Source organism: Sorex araneus, chromosome X, assembly GCF_027595985.1.
Source record: "Sorex araneus isolate mSorAra2 chromosome X, mSorAra2.pri, whole genome shotgun sequence".
NCBI classification, from domain to species: domain Eukaryota; kingdom Metazoa; phylum Chordata; class Mammalia; order Eulipotyphla; family Soricidae; genus Sorex; species Sorex araneus.
This window is the reverse complement of record NC_073313.1, coordinates 129,967,540-129,983,003: the sequence shown is the minus strand read 5'-3', so window position 1 is coordinate 129,983,003 and position 15,464 is coordinate 129,967,540. Positions and strand designations below refer to the sequence as shown.

Here is a 15,464-nt window from a genome sequence, read left to right as displayed (position 1 = left end):
AAAAATCACCTACAACTACATTGCTCTTAGGGGGTATGGTGCTGACAGCAGGTCAATATGTACTGTGCATAAGCAACCTGATGGTCCCTTCACACTTCCTGATACCCCAAATTTGCCACTGTGCCTTTGGACGGACCCCAATAACTTGGTCACTAGTTTACCAAGAAATTAAACTGCTGAAATTTAAGAATATGGGAGCCACCCACAAACCACCTTTGGTTCAGCTATACAAGCTCATTTATAGGTCCTATTTCAGAGAAGCATAGATCTCGAAAGAGATCAAAAGCCACAGTTATGACTGGCAGCACGCTGCGGGCAAGCAGGAGCGCCTGCAGGGTGCATGTCAATAGTTTACTTCTCTGAAAAAGACAGAAACAAGGAGCATGATTCAGAGAGACACAAAAGGATCTTTGAACCGAGCAGCTCTCTGCAGAGATGCCTCGGGATTTTAAGCCAGGCTGACTTCATCGGGGTGCCTTAGACGGGGCCAGGCATCGTTCCTCCACCTGCCCCTAAATACCCTGGCGGCTGCCAGCTTCCAGAATCCAGTGAAAAGTGCAGGTACACGGGTTCAGTGAGGACACACTCCAGGCCTCAAGGAATAGGGGATGGGCTGGTCCCTCTCATCCCCTTGTTCCCCACGGGATCCAGGCTGTCACATCCACAAACTGCCTCCTGCTGCTACTTAAGCTCTTTAATGGCCATGATCCAGAGACACACAAAAGAATCTCTGATCCGAGCAGCTCGCTGCAAAGATGCCCCCAGACTTTAAACCAGGCCGACTTCACTGGGGTGCCTCACATAAGGGCAGGTGTCATTCTTTCACCTGCCCCCTAAATATCCTGGTGGCTGCCAACCTCCAGAATCCAATGAGAAGTGCAGGTACGAGGTTTTAGGGACGCCAAACTCCAGGCTTTAAGGGATAGGGTATGGTCTGGTCCTTCTCATCCCCCCATCCCAATGGGACCCTGGAGGTCATGCTCACAAACTGCCTCCGGCTGCTACTTGAGCTCCTTAAAGGCCATGATCCAGAGACACACAAAGGAATCTCCTAATGCAGCAGCGCACTGCAGAGATTTCTCCAGACCCTAATTATATAAAATTTTAGAATTCCAGGAGCACATGGTCACTGTCGTGGCTGCAATACAAAAGAGAGTATGGAGGAGATTGTCTGCTATAGGGGCTGCAGGAGGGGTGAGATGCGGGGGATACTGGGGACCTGGTTGGTGGAAGATGTGCAACAGTGGAGGGTTGGGTGATCGATCATTGTATGACTGAAATTCAAACAGGAAAGTTTTGTAACTGTATCTCATGGTGATTAAAAAATTATAATAATACAATAAAATTAATTTCTGAATATAAGAAAGCAATGTGGAGTTCATGTCCAATTCAATCATCATAATCAACAGATGAATAAATAACAGTACTCCTACAATAATAGCAGTACTCCTACATTTAAAAAAATTCAGCTTCTAGTTTTCTCACTTCAGCACTTATTCTCTCTTCTACACTATTGACTTTGCTGGCTAACTGTGCCATTGTTTCTTGGATCATATTAAATATCCTCATAGTGGTGTCACTAAGGTCATTTTCTGACTTTAGTCTGATTTACTGAGTTGGTTGGTGCTAGTTGAGACCTCTGTGCTCTTGTTTTCAGTCATTGAGCTCAGTATGCTTCTAGGTGTCTTCCCTATCAGTTTTCATGTAAGTCATATGAAATTTGGAGAAATTGTGGAGCTGGGTCTATCCATCTTTTTTTAATTAAAAGAGCCAAAATTCTTATGTATTTATTTATTGCATTTGAAATATTCCTTGATGACATCTGTGGCCTGTCATTCTTTGTCATAGTCCTTACCACCAACACAATTGCAGCTAACCACTTTACGGGGTTTCCCTTCTCTGTCCATTTTACAGAGGCTGACCCATTCCCCTAGTTTCTTGTCATCAACCTTAATTAGGTTTATCTGGTGTTCAGCACAAAGTGTCTCCACCAACTTGACACACATAGGCTCATCACAGTTGGATGCAAGCACACAAAGATGGGCCTGGCGCTTGTCTAGGGCTTTGGCGGCTTCGCAGATGCCACATTCGAGGCCATCGTGGATGACAGCGGTCTTCAGCACCTCTTGTAGCGCATTATTTACGTCCATTACACCTCCAGCAGCAATACCTTATTTGGCCATGGCAGTGGATTACGGTTGGAGCCAAATCTTGAAAGCACCCGAGCCTCTGCCACCACGCAGTTCCGCAGAGGCAGGGCTGTGTTTATTCATCTTGATGCTGAGTTGTCAAAACCTTGCTCTGTATTTCTTAATATAATTATATGGTTTTCTCTTTCATTTTATTGATAAGGTGCTTTATGTTGATTTGTGAGAGCTGAACTATGTATTATTAAAATTAATTTCATTTGGCTGTGATTTATTATCCTTTTTAATATATCAATTTTGGTTCATTGTGATTTTGTTCATGATCTATGTTTATCAGAGCAATGAAAGTGAACATTTATTTTGAGAACTGAACCACGGTCTGTGTGATTGCCTTTTTTGCTTTAGATGTCAGATGCTATTTGCCTTTCAAAAGTGCTTAGGAAAATTTATTTTTTGTTTTTTGAAGAACATGAGAATTTTATCAGGGTATTTTGTAGAAAGTAATTACAGAGACAATCTCATTCTGGCATTTTGTTATTTCTTGAATGTCTTCACAGGGATTTCTTTCTGTAGATGACTATGCATTGGTAAATATTCTCTTTGTATTTTGGCAAAACCCAGGTGTGCTCAGGCGATATTCTCAGTGCTCTGTCCAGGGAATTGCTCTTGGAAGTGCTGTGTTATCATATGTAGTGCAGACATTGGACCCATGTCTGCTGCATTCAAGCATGCACGTTAGTTTCACTCTATCTCTCAAAACCTTGTGTTGAAAATTCTTAACTCATGGTCTACTTTTTGCTAAAATAGAATTATTTGCAGGTATTCAAATTTTATAAGATAACATATGCATGTGTATTGCTTATTTGAATAATTATTAAAATGAAAATACAATACAGGAAATATAAGATTACATTTGCTAGATTTTCACACCATTATTTATTTTTAATTTTATTTATGCTTTTTTTAAATTAATGAATAACCGTAGGGGTACAGATACAGGTTTACATATTCTTGTGCTTGTGTTTCAGTCATATACAGCTTGAGTATCTATCCCTCCACCAGTGCCCATCCTCCGATGATGACCCCATCATCCCTCCCACCCACCCCCACCCCTTCCCCCTTCCTACACCACCTCTTTGGCAGGGAATTACCCTCTGTTCCCTCTCTCCATTAGGGCGTTGTGGTTAGTAATGGAGGTCTTGGGTGGCCAATGTGTTCGGTCTATAGTCTGCTCCAAGCACGCCTTTCCCATCCCACACAGGTTTTTCCCCATTGAGGCTAATGCTTGCCATAGGTTTGTGGTAGATCGCTTTGACTATCTTGAAGAAAGTTCCTCTAAAACCCATTTTGGTGAGAGTTTTCATCATGAACAGATGTTGGATCTTGTCAAATGCTTTCTCTGCATCTACTGATATGATCATGTGGTTTTTGTCTTTACTTTTGCTGATATGATGGATTATGTTGATTGATTTCCGAATGTTAATCCATCCTTGCATCCCCGGGATGAATCTCACTTGCTCATGGTGTATGATCTTTTTGATGAGTTGTTTGACTCTATTTGCTAATATTTTGTTGAGGTTCTTCGCATCGGTGTTTATCTGGGATATTGGTCTATAGTTTTCTTTGTTAGTATTGTCTTTATTTGCTTTTGGTATTAGGGAGGTATGTGCATCATAGAAACTGTTTGGGAGGGTTTCTGTTTCTTCAATTTCCTAGAAAAGCTTGAGAAGAACTAGCAACCGCTCCTCCTTAAATGTTTGGAAGAATTCACCAGTGAATCCATCTGGACCTGGGTTTTTGTTTTGGGGAAGACTTGATTACAGTTAAAATTTCCTTGATATTAATGGGTCTATTCAGGTATTCCAAGTCTTCTTAGTTCAGTCTTGGAAGATTTTAAAAATCAAGGAATTCATCCATTTCTTTTAGGTTCTCTTGTATCGTGGCATACAGACTTTCAAAGTAGTCTCTGATGATGTTTTCAATTTCATTGGTTTCTGTTGCAATATCCCTTTTTTATTTCTGATTCAGTTAATTAGGGTTCTCTCTCTTTCTTTGTGAGTCTTGCTAGTGGTTTGTCAATCTTGTTTATTTTCTCAAAGAACCAGCTCTTGGTTTCATTGACCTTTGTGATTGCTTTCTGGGTTTCCATGTCACTAACTTCTGCTCTAATTTTTATTATTTCTTTCCTTTGGTCAGATTTGGGTTCCTTTTCTGGTCCTTTTCTAAGATCTTGAGCTGTGAAGTCAAGCTATCTATGTAGGACCTTTCTTCCTTCCTGAGGAATGCTTGCAGAGCTATAAAATTTTCCCCTTAACACGGCTTTAGCTGTGTCCCATAGGTTTTGGTAATTCGTGTCTTCATTCTCATTTGTTTCGAGGCATCTTTTAATTTCTTCCTTGATTTCCTTCTAACTAACTCATTGTTCAACACTGAGCTGTTTAATTTACAGGTGTTTACTTTGGTTCTCCGTGTCTGTGTGTGATTAGCTTCTATCTTCAGCGCATCATGGTCTGAAAAGACGGTTGATACAATTTCTATTTTTCCAGTTCTATTGAGGCATGTTTTGTGGCCCAGTACATGGTTTATTTTGGAAAATGTTCCATATTCACTGGAAAAGAATGTGTATTCTTTCTTTTGGGGGTGTAAAGCCCTGAATACGTCTATTTTCCATGTCTCTTCTATTTCTTCCATCAGGGCCATTGTTTCCTTGCTGAGTTTTGTTCTTGTCGATCTATCCAGAGATGATAAGGCGGTGTTGAAGTCTCCAATTACTATTGTACTGCTATCAATGTCCTCTTTAAAATCTGTTAGGAGTTTTTTAAGTGTTTAGCCAGTCATTCATTATGCTCATACACGTTTAAGAGTGTGATTTCTTCCTGTTTTACATATCCCTTGATAAATAGAAAATGACCTTCGCTGTCCCTTCTAATCTTTTTCAATCTGAAATCTATGTTGTTGGATACTAGTATGGCCACCCCAGCTTTTTTGAGGGAGCTGTTTGCCTGCAGGATTTTTTCCATCCTTTGACTTTGAGTCTGTGTTTGCTCTGACTGTTCAGGTGTGCTTCTTGCAGGCAGCAGAATGTTGGGTTTAGTTTCTGGATCCATTTTGCCACTATTTTTCTCTTAATTGGTGCATTTAGGTAAGCCATTGACATTGAGAGAGATTATTGTCATGGGGTTTTGTGTCATCTTTCTGTGGGGTTTGTTGTTCTGTGGGATTTTTCCTTGTCTTACAATTGCCCCTTTAGTCCTTCTTTTAAGTTTGGTTTTGAGTTCCTGAGCTGTTGTTTATCCTAGAAATAGTGTATGGTTCCTTCGAGTTCGAGTGAGAGTTTAGCCGAATAAAGTGTTCTTGGTGAGGCGTTCATTTCTTTGAGTTTTTACACTATGTCCCACCATTGCCTTCAGGCTCGGAGGATTTCCTCTGATAGGTCTGCTGTAAATCTGAGGGGTGCTCCTTTGTATGTGATTTCCTTCTTTGACCTTGCTGCCTGCAGTATTGTGTCTCTATCGACTGCATCCATCATTCTATGATATGCCTTGGAGTCTTTTAATTTGGGTCTCTTTTTGCTAGTACTCCTCAGGCTTCTTGAATCTGGGTGCCTGCCTTTTCCAGCTCTGGGAATTTCTTAGCAATGATGTCTTTAACTGTGTTTTTTTTTCCCATTGTGATTACTTCCGTGTGCTTCTGGTACTCCAATGATTCTTATGTTTTTCCTCTTGAGGTCATCCCCTAGGACTCTGATTCGCTCTATAGCCATTTTGAGGTCTTTTGCCATTATTTGTTGTTGTCTTTAAGCTTTCTGCAGCTCATCTTCAAGCTCGCTGATTCTGTCTTCGGCTATAACCATTCTACTCTTGAGGGTACATACTGAGATTTTTAATTCATCTACCAATTCCTTTATTTGTGTGACTTCTGTTTGAAGCTTTGAAATTTCTGCTCTCATTTCTTCCTGCATTTTCTTTTTTTTTTCTTTTTGGGTCACACCCGGCGATGCACAAGGGTCACTCCTGGCTCTTCACTCAGGAATCACTCCTGGCAGTGCTCAGGGCACCATATGGGGTGCTGGGAATCGAAACCGTGTTGGCCACATGCAAGGCAATCGCTCTACCCACTGTGCTATCGCTCCAGCCCCTTCTTCTTGCATTTTCTTGGTGGACCATTCCAATGCTTCATTCATATCCTCCCTTAATTTATTGAATGTCTGTTCCATTGTTGTTTTGAGTACGTCGTCCATCTTCAAAATTTCCTCTCTGAATTCTTTATCTGATAGGTCGTATATGTGGGTAATCCCTGTTGAGGTTTCTGGAATCTTTTCTTCATCTTCTCTTTGTGGGAGGATTTTCGCTGCTTCTTCATATTGTTATGGAAGCGTAGAGTTGGAACTTTCTAGTTGTCTATCCCTATTCCCTCTTGCTGCAGGGGGGATTCTGGATGAACTAAGTTGATGATGGTAGCCTTGTTCCTATTCTAGAATACTTCCTTACTCTCAGGCGCTCCTCCTGGTTTATGTGGGGCCTCTGGTGAAGGAAGACTTAAGGCTATGCTCTCTTTACGAAGTGTTTTGTGCAGCTTCTATTGTTCACTGACAGATTTTGTGAAGTTAGAATAAGCTAATGGACTATTTGGCATAGAGTGATTGAGATGGCCAGGGTGTTTTTTAAAGAACCAGGTTATACAGATTATGGCAAAAAAAAACCCCAAAAAACTGCAACCTCTCTGGAAGGAGGTCACGCCTCCTGAGATACAAGCCACGCCCCCAGTAAGCTCTTGGGCTGCTCTTTCGGACCGGTAGGCGGCGCTCAGGGTGGTCCCAGTACCTGGATGACAGGTGCGGTGTTAGGGAGCGAGCAGAGAGGCCTGGTCACTGAGGGCAGGGTGCTGCGGAGGGGTCTTGGGATCTCGGATCGGCCTGGGCCGTTTGGAGCGTTGTTGCCCATATTATATCATTTTAATGTATGCATAATTTTGAAAGCATCCTATAATCCAACATGGCACATTTTCAATTCAGATATTTTGAAATTGTTATGGCATTTTAATTATAAGCAAAGTAATAGCAAATAATACATCATAATTGGATGTTAATAATGTTACTTTCTGGTCACTTAAAACACAATATTCAACCCAGTACTTTAAATTCGAGCAAGTATAATGTAAAAGCGTCTTAACAATTTTAAAGTTAAAAGAATAATTTTCACAATCATTTAAAGATGAAAAATGTTTCAATTTATTACATTTCCTGAATCAAGTATCATCTTAATATATTCTTATAGGTTCCACTAGATTTTCTAATCTAATCCAATTCAAATTCTGTAGGTTTTAGAACAATTAAAACTACATTTGCTCAATGTCACCAATTTAGTTATGACTTTAGAGCTATTCAAAGGTATACTACTTGACAGACTCCTTTGTTTTTATTGGCAATCCCTCCCAGACTACCTTGCACATTTTTCATTATTTAGATTTTACTTCAACATGAATTTATCAAACTCATATCTTATTTTATTTAATGTCCTCATGCATATACAAATATCTACATAGAAAACTTCTATTTCTAATTTGCTAGTTAAAACTGTAAGAAAATAAAACCATTTCGCTATATAAAGTCAAAATATAAAAATGATAGGAAGGGTGGAAATGAAGTAATTTTAATTTATGAATAAAATAATTCAGAAATTTATTTTGAATATATATTCGGCATCATTTTTACTATATGTACATAGTTCATATTTCATGGAGTATTAAAGGATTGGAGCATTATATGTTGTATGATTACAACTAATCTCGATAATTCCATGAAAATCAATCACTGAAGTTTATACTAGTCTTGTGGTTTCAGTAAAAAATATATGCAATAATATATTATATCTCAAATTAGTCATTCTTTTTGGTCTTAAATAATTTGTAGGATAAAGAAAAAATCCTTTATTTTTTCATGTTTCATTTGAACATTTATTACTATTCTGAAAAATGACTAGCTGAAAGTGAATCATTTTTAACAGTTTATCTTCCTGTATGACCTGTATTTTATACATAAAAGTAAAATTCTTTTTTAAAAAAAATTCTGTGCAGTAAATTTTAACATAACCTCTGGGCTATTCTGTAGAGTGCCCCTTTTATACTTCTGCTTAGTGCTTTATTCCTGACCCTACCCTGAATCAAAATCCGTGGTAAAATTTACATTTAGCATTTTGTATTGACACGCATAAATTGTATATTTAAGGAAAGGATTTTACATATTATAATGAAACTTAGGGGATGGGAAATGAAGTTCAGGGTCAACAAAATAAGCACAGCATATACAATGAATATATTAACATTAGAATGTAATTTTCAATCACATTCACTTTAAGCTGTTTTCTCATTGGTAAACTTTAAGTCTTCAATTCAGTCAAGTTGCAAAATATCATTTTGGCTTCCTGGCCATAAGACACAATTAAGATATTACACTTAGGTGAGATTGTTTCCCAAATGATGGGAAAAATTTAATTTATAAGGGAAGCATAGAGCACATTACAGTGAGAATATCAACGACTTTGGGAAAACTTTGAAATATATAAAACATGAATTGCCCTGAACTAAAAATGCTGTGCAATTTATATTTTTCCAATTGCAGCAGGTTTTGTGAAATACTTCATTAAAAGTTTTTTTTTTCATAAATAAGAACAACTTCTTTAAGTAATTTCATTTTCTGAGGGCAACATAATTTTCTGTTAACCAAATAATTGTTTCAAGTGGGGGTTTATATGTAGTGGTTATTTTTAATTTTTTAATTGAATCACGGTGAGATACAGTTACAAAAGTTTCATGTTTGAGGTTCAGTCATACAATGATCGAACACCCATCCCTCCAACAGTGCACATTTTCCACCACCAATGTCCCACGTACTCCCATCCCAACCCTCACTCTGAATCTATGACATACAATTTCCTCCATATTCTCTCTATTTGGGGGCATTATGGTTTGCAATACAGATACTGAGGGGCTATCACTTTTCGTCCTTTATCTACTTTTCAGCACACATCTCCCATCCCAAATGATCCCTCCAACCATCATTTACTTATTGATCCTTTCTCTATTCCAGCTGCCTTCTCCCCCCTCACCACCACCATCCCACTCATGAGGCAGGCTTCCAACCAAGGAGCAAAATTCCTGGTCCTTGTCTCAAAAGTAGTGGCTATTCACGACAGAAAAAGTCAGACATCCAGTCAGAAAAATGAAACAATATGTAAAAGACACATTTTGGTAAAAAGGTAATATGGAATTGAATAGTTAAGGTAAGCCACTTTTCATAAAGGAAGAGGGAAAACAATGCCTTAGGATGTACATGTGCCTTTTCATTTTATGTTCACTTTTATAACAACAGTATTTTAAATGGTATTTTACCTGTAATTTAGTGATATACCCATGCTCAAGGTATAACAGTATGCCTTAAGAACAAAGATTAAGGGGCTGGAGTGATAGTACAGCGAGTAGGGCGTTTGCCTTGCACGCGGCCAACCCAGGTTCAATTCCCAGCATCCCATATGGTCCCCTGAGCACAAACAGGGGTAATTCCTGAGTGCAGAGCGAGGAGTAACCCCTGTGCATTGCCGGGTGTGACCCAAAAAGCAAAAAAAAAAAAAGAACAAAGATTAAGGTGCTATAGTTTTTATATTCAATAAATCTATAAACTTGATGAGCCTAGAAACTGATTTTATACATTACCACTTATATTATAAATTTAACAAGTGTATGTAAAATACTTTTTGATCTATCAGATTTCCAAAGTGGTCTCTTCAGGAACTTGCTTTTTTAGTTCCCAAATGTATGCTTATTAGCACAATTATATTTAAATAATATTTCTATAGTTTTATATCTACTTGAGATATAGAAAATAAATATAACTATATCTTTCATGACACATCATATCTACATAGAAAATAAAAACACACAGACATTACACATGAAATTAATCAAATTTTCATTAATTTTTGTATATTGGTTAGTGCTTTGTAAAACAACTATTAAGTACATCTGCTATTAATATTTAAATTATTAATTAACTGTTTTTGTTCTTCTCATACCCTCAAATATCACTGATCACTTCTCCTTCAATCTACCTCATGTAATTTTTTTTCACTTTAAGCTGAACATTTCTAGTTTGGGAAGGTTTAAATCACAAATAGAATGTATATAAGTAGCACCATCTTGTCACTGTTTCTTAATATTATATATCCTAAACAGATTACTCAGTATACTTCATTCTGCTGTTCTGTGTGTTCAAAGCTAGCACATAATTTATTTTTTCTTCATTAACTTAGGAGAAAGATCACTGTTCCACCACCCTCAAATTAAATAATATAATATTTTCTGGTTATCCACTCAAGTGAATAATTACACTTGTCGATTTTACTGTCACTGTCATCACTGTTCATCAATTTGCTCAAGTGGACACTAGTAACTAGCACTAGAGACTTGTTGTTACTGTTTTCGGCATATCAAATACGCCACGATAGCTTGCCAGGCTACGCTGAGCGGGTGAGATGCTCTCGGTAACTTGCTGGGATCTCCGAGAGGGATGAAGGAATCAAACCTGGGTCAGCCGTGCCGTGTGCAAAGCTAACATCCTACCTGCTGTGCAATTGCTCCAGCCCAACTTCTCTATTTATTAATTTTTAATTTCTATTTAATTAAATAACTGTTATTGACAATTGATTTTTAGGCATATAATATTTTAGCATCAATATCACCACAGTGTCAACTTTCCTTCACCGCTGTTCCAAGTTCCATCTCCAGGCCCAACTTCTGCCCCACTTTCACCTGTCAACTTGAGAGGCACATTACAATGTTCAGTGGTTGCAGCTTAGTTCTCATGTTTTCAGTGTTGTTGAGACTGTGTTTTGGATATACGGCTCTACCACTCACCCATATCACCAGTATGACTGAAGTCCTGACACCTGTTTACCCATTACTTCTCATTCTCATCGCCCCCGCCCCTGATTTCTTTCCTTTGTACTTCTCCTGACTAAACACTGTTGTTGCGTGAACGTTCTTGCAATCGGAGGCGCTGAGATAGGAACGCAGGAGAAATGCATTGATTGGAGGACTAAGGCTCGCTCTGGCTCTTAGCAAAGGCAGAGGGCCTCGTGGACCTCCTTTTATTGATCATGGTACCTCTAAAGGGCGCAATATAGTGACGTCACCAAAGGCATCAAAAAATGTTACAGGGAGAACATTGAGACAATGGAAACATATTGTTTCCTTGTATGGGTAGGCCTATAGCCTCAGGAAAAGAATACAGAACTCAGAAGGGAAAGATACAAAACCGAAACTGAAACCTTCTACAGGCACCTGGATTTACATCCCAAAGACAAAGCTGGGCCTGCACCTGAAATCTACAATTTACAATATCAAAGGTCAGGCCTGGCTAACGCCATCTGCATGTCAAAGACCAGCCAGGCTTCTGTGAGAGAAGGAAAAACTGCTCTTTTCAGTATTCTGAAATTATTTTTCTGAAGGCAGCTTGAAAGGGGGAAAATGTTCAGCTTCATCCAAACCAATCAGGACACACGAGAAGTCTCGCCCATTTTCATGGGTCCCTATGTTCCTGTCCGTAGTACGGTACAGTATACATGGGCTCGCCCTGGTAGCTCAGTCCAGCCCCAACACACTGTGGTCAGTGGTGATCTATGTACCTCCTTTACTATATTTCTTCATCCATATTCTATTTACAGATAAGTGAGGTCATCCTATATTTGTCTTTCTTCTTCTGACTGACTTTACTCAATTTTATATCTTCCAGTCTCAACTAGGTTGCAGCAAAACATATGATTCCATCGTTCCTTACAACATGTGTTCCATTGTGTATGCACGTCACGTCTGGTTCCCTTCGCCAACCATTGCTGTGGTGCGGACTCTTAAGTATATAGTAATAATGGTGGAGAAAGTGAGCATTCTCGCCTTTTGTCGATAAGAAGGAAATGTTTTATTTTGGGGATATTGAATAAGATGTTGGCTGTGTGCTTGTTGTAAATGGTAGCTACTATTTTGAGATAATTTCTTCTATCATGAATTTGTTGAGGGTTTTTAAATAATGACGAATGTTCAATATTTTCAAAAGTTTTATATCCATCGAATAATGTGATCATATGATTTTCATCTTTCCATTTGTTGGTATGGTGTATTACCTGTACTGATTTGTGTGTACTGAAACATTCTTGCGTTTCTGGAATTAATCCCATATTTTCACAATGTTTTTTAAAATTATATGTTGGATTAGGTTTGTTAACAATATGTTCAGGATCTTTGCATAAGTGTTCATCAGGAATATGGTTGTGTAATTTTCATTTTTCATAATAATGTCTGCTTAAAAGGGTTTCTGTTGCTTCAGTGTGTTGGATGGTCTTGAGGAGGATAGGTTGTAAGTCTTTGAAGGTATGTAAAAAACTCACTGGTGAGGGGCCGGAAAGATAGCACAGCGGGTAGGGCGTTTGCCTTGCACGCGACCGACCCGGGTTTGATCCCCGGCATCCCATATGGTCCCCCAAGCACTGCCAGGAGTAATTCCTGAGTGCAAAGCCAGGAGTAACCCCTGAGCATCGCTGGGTGTGACCCAAAAAGCAAAAAACAAACAAACAAACAAACAAACAAAACTCACTGGTGAACCCATCAGGACAAGGACTTTTGTTCTTGGATAGGTTTTGGACTACTGTTTCAATGTCTTCACTAATTAGTCAGTTCATATTTCCTGCATCTTTCTAATTTAAACTTGGGAGATTGTATGATTCTAAGAATGTTTCAATTCCTTTAGATTTTTAGCTTAGTGGTATATAATCTTTCATAACAACTTCATATGGTCTTTTATATTTATGAGATTTGTTTGAGCTTTTCCCCCCTTTTCCTCCCAAGTCTAGTGAAGGATTTGTCAATCTTGTTTATGCTTTATAAAATAATCTCCTGTTTTCACTGATCATCTCTATTATTTACTTGATTTCTATATCATTATATTATGTTTTAATTTTTTCATTTCCTTTTCTTTGGGGATCCTTTGTTCTTTTTCTGTCTCTCAGGCAGTCATATATATATACACACACACATATATATATGTATATATATATATATTTTGCTCCCTGTATTGCTATGAGATTTCAGCTCAGTACTACTCTTGCTGTGTCCTATAGGTATTGATAGCTTGTGGATTCACTCTCATTCATTTTGAGAAATATGTTTCTCTTCTGACTTCCTCTTTGACTTAGTAGTAATTTAACAATGTTTTTCAATTTAGAAATGTTGGTGCTTTTTTCCACCTATCTTTTCATGGATAATTTAAATTGTCATTGAATTGTAATCTAAAATGTATTTATATGATTTATATTTTTGTGATGTAATGGATGCATAAATTGTGCCCCAGCATGTGGTATACCCTGGATAATGTCACATGCACACTGGGGAAGAGTGTGTATCAAGTTTAGCTCTGGAGTGGAGTTATGGACCTGCACAATGTTTAATTTTCCTAGTTCCTCCAGTTCCTCAGCTAGAGAGCTATTGATTTTTTGTTATCGGTTAATGATGAGAGTGAGGTATTAAAGACTTGCAATAACTTTGTATTCTCATCAATGTAATTTCTCCACTCTACTATTAAACATTGTAAAGTTTACTGACCCTTCATTTGCTGTATATGCATGTATGTTGATAATATTTAAGGCCTATTGATTTATTGATGCCTTGTCCAGTATGTAATGATCTATCCCTTTCTCTTACTACTTTGACTTGACTGATATTTGGTTTGATAAAAATTCGTCTATCCCTGCTAATTTTAGTCTACTCTTAGCCTGTATGGTTGCCTTTCACTTTGAGTATTTGTCTATTGTGAAAATTCAGTTGTGTTCACTGAACACAAGAGGTTTGCTTCACAACTTGGAAGCCGACTTCACCTGCTGCGAAGATGACAGCTCAGATAGAGAAGGGAACATAAGTGTGATTGGAGGACCAATTCGGGATGGGAGATGCATACTGAAAGTAAACTATAGATTGAACACGATGGTCACTCATTACCTCTATTGCAAACCACAAGACTCAAAAGGAGAGAGAGAATAAAAAGGAATGCCCTGCCACAGAAGCGGGATAGGGTAGGGGGGATGGAGTAGGGAGCTGGAATGAATACTTGGATCAGTGGTGGTGGAGAATGGGCACTGGTGGAGGAATGGGTACTCAAGCATAGTATGACAGAATCACAAGCACAAAAATATGTAAATCTGTAACTGTACCCTCACAGTAGTTCACTAATAAAAATAATAAATAAAAAAATGAATAAATATTACAAAAAATAAAATAAAATAATCATCATAATAAAAAAACTCTGAACAAATAGTTTGAAGCTCTTAATGTTCCTGAAGTAAGCAGACACCATTGGACTACACTGGCATGTGACAGGGACGAATGGAGATGTTACTGGCGCCCACTTGAGCAAATCAATGAGCAAGGGGATGACAAGTGATACAAGTGATCTCAGATATCTCAAACTCTGAAGCTCACCTCTGATGTTAATATTATCCAGAGTTGAATGATTTTCTGAGCTAAATATCTGACTAATATGTATTTGAATTTTCTAGTCTCAGATTCTTCTTAGCAAGGAAGAAAATGCAATTCATTTTATTGACTATTTTAAAGTACTTTCACGTATTTAGTCTCATTCCCATCTAAATCACACTGCAATAAATGGATGCTATTTCTTTTTCATTTTTGTGATGGAGAAATTGAAGTTTACAGAAATAAAGCCATGAACCAAGATTATTTTACTGTCAGAGGAGCTGTAGTTCAAACTCATATTTCTCTTACTTCAGAAGTAGTTTCAGCTGTCACCCATATGTGAAATGTCATTTTACCTCTATAATCTAGCTGATACATTATACTAAATATTTACATGAACATTTTCACTGTCTCACTTTCATCTCAATTGAGAAAACTCAGGATTTAAATTGGAGAGAAAAAAGTTTCAATTCCTGTTTTACCTTAGACAAATAATTTACCCTTTCTTGATTTTAGTTTACTGATCTACACGAACGCAATATACTTATCTTTGGGGTCTCTTAAGTTGTCCTCAGATGGCCCAGCAAGGGGCCTTTCCCAGTGATTCCAAGTCATGCAGTCCTGCAGTTCTACTGAGAATGTGATGCTAATCAGTCACTCCCTTGCTGCTTAGGCCATGAGGTGCTAACCCCTGATGTTCAGGATTACAGCTGGAAATGATTGGAAGGTCCCGTGATTGCAAGATACATGTTTGTGATGTCTTGGAAACTGTGTGGTGCCTGGAATTAAACCAGGGGTCATACC

At 38.2% G+C, this 15,464-nt stretch overlaps 1 pseudogene; it reads right to left on the bottom strand.

Annotated features, from left to right (window-relative positions):
• Window positions 1-1,832: 1,832 nt before the first annotated feature.
• Window positions 1,833-2,183, bottom strand: LOC101546903 (40S ribosomal protein S12-like; annotated as a pseudogene).
• Window positions 2,184-15,464: the final 13,281 nt, after the last annotated feature.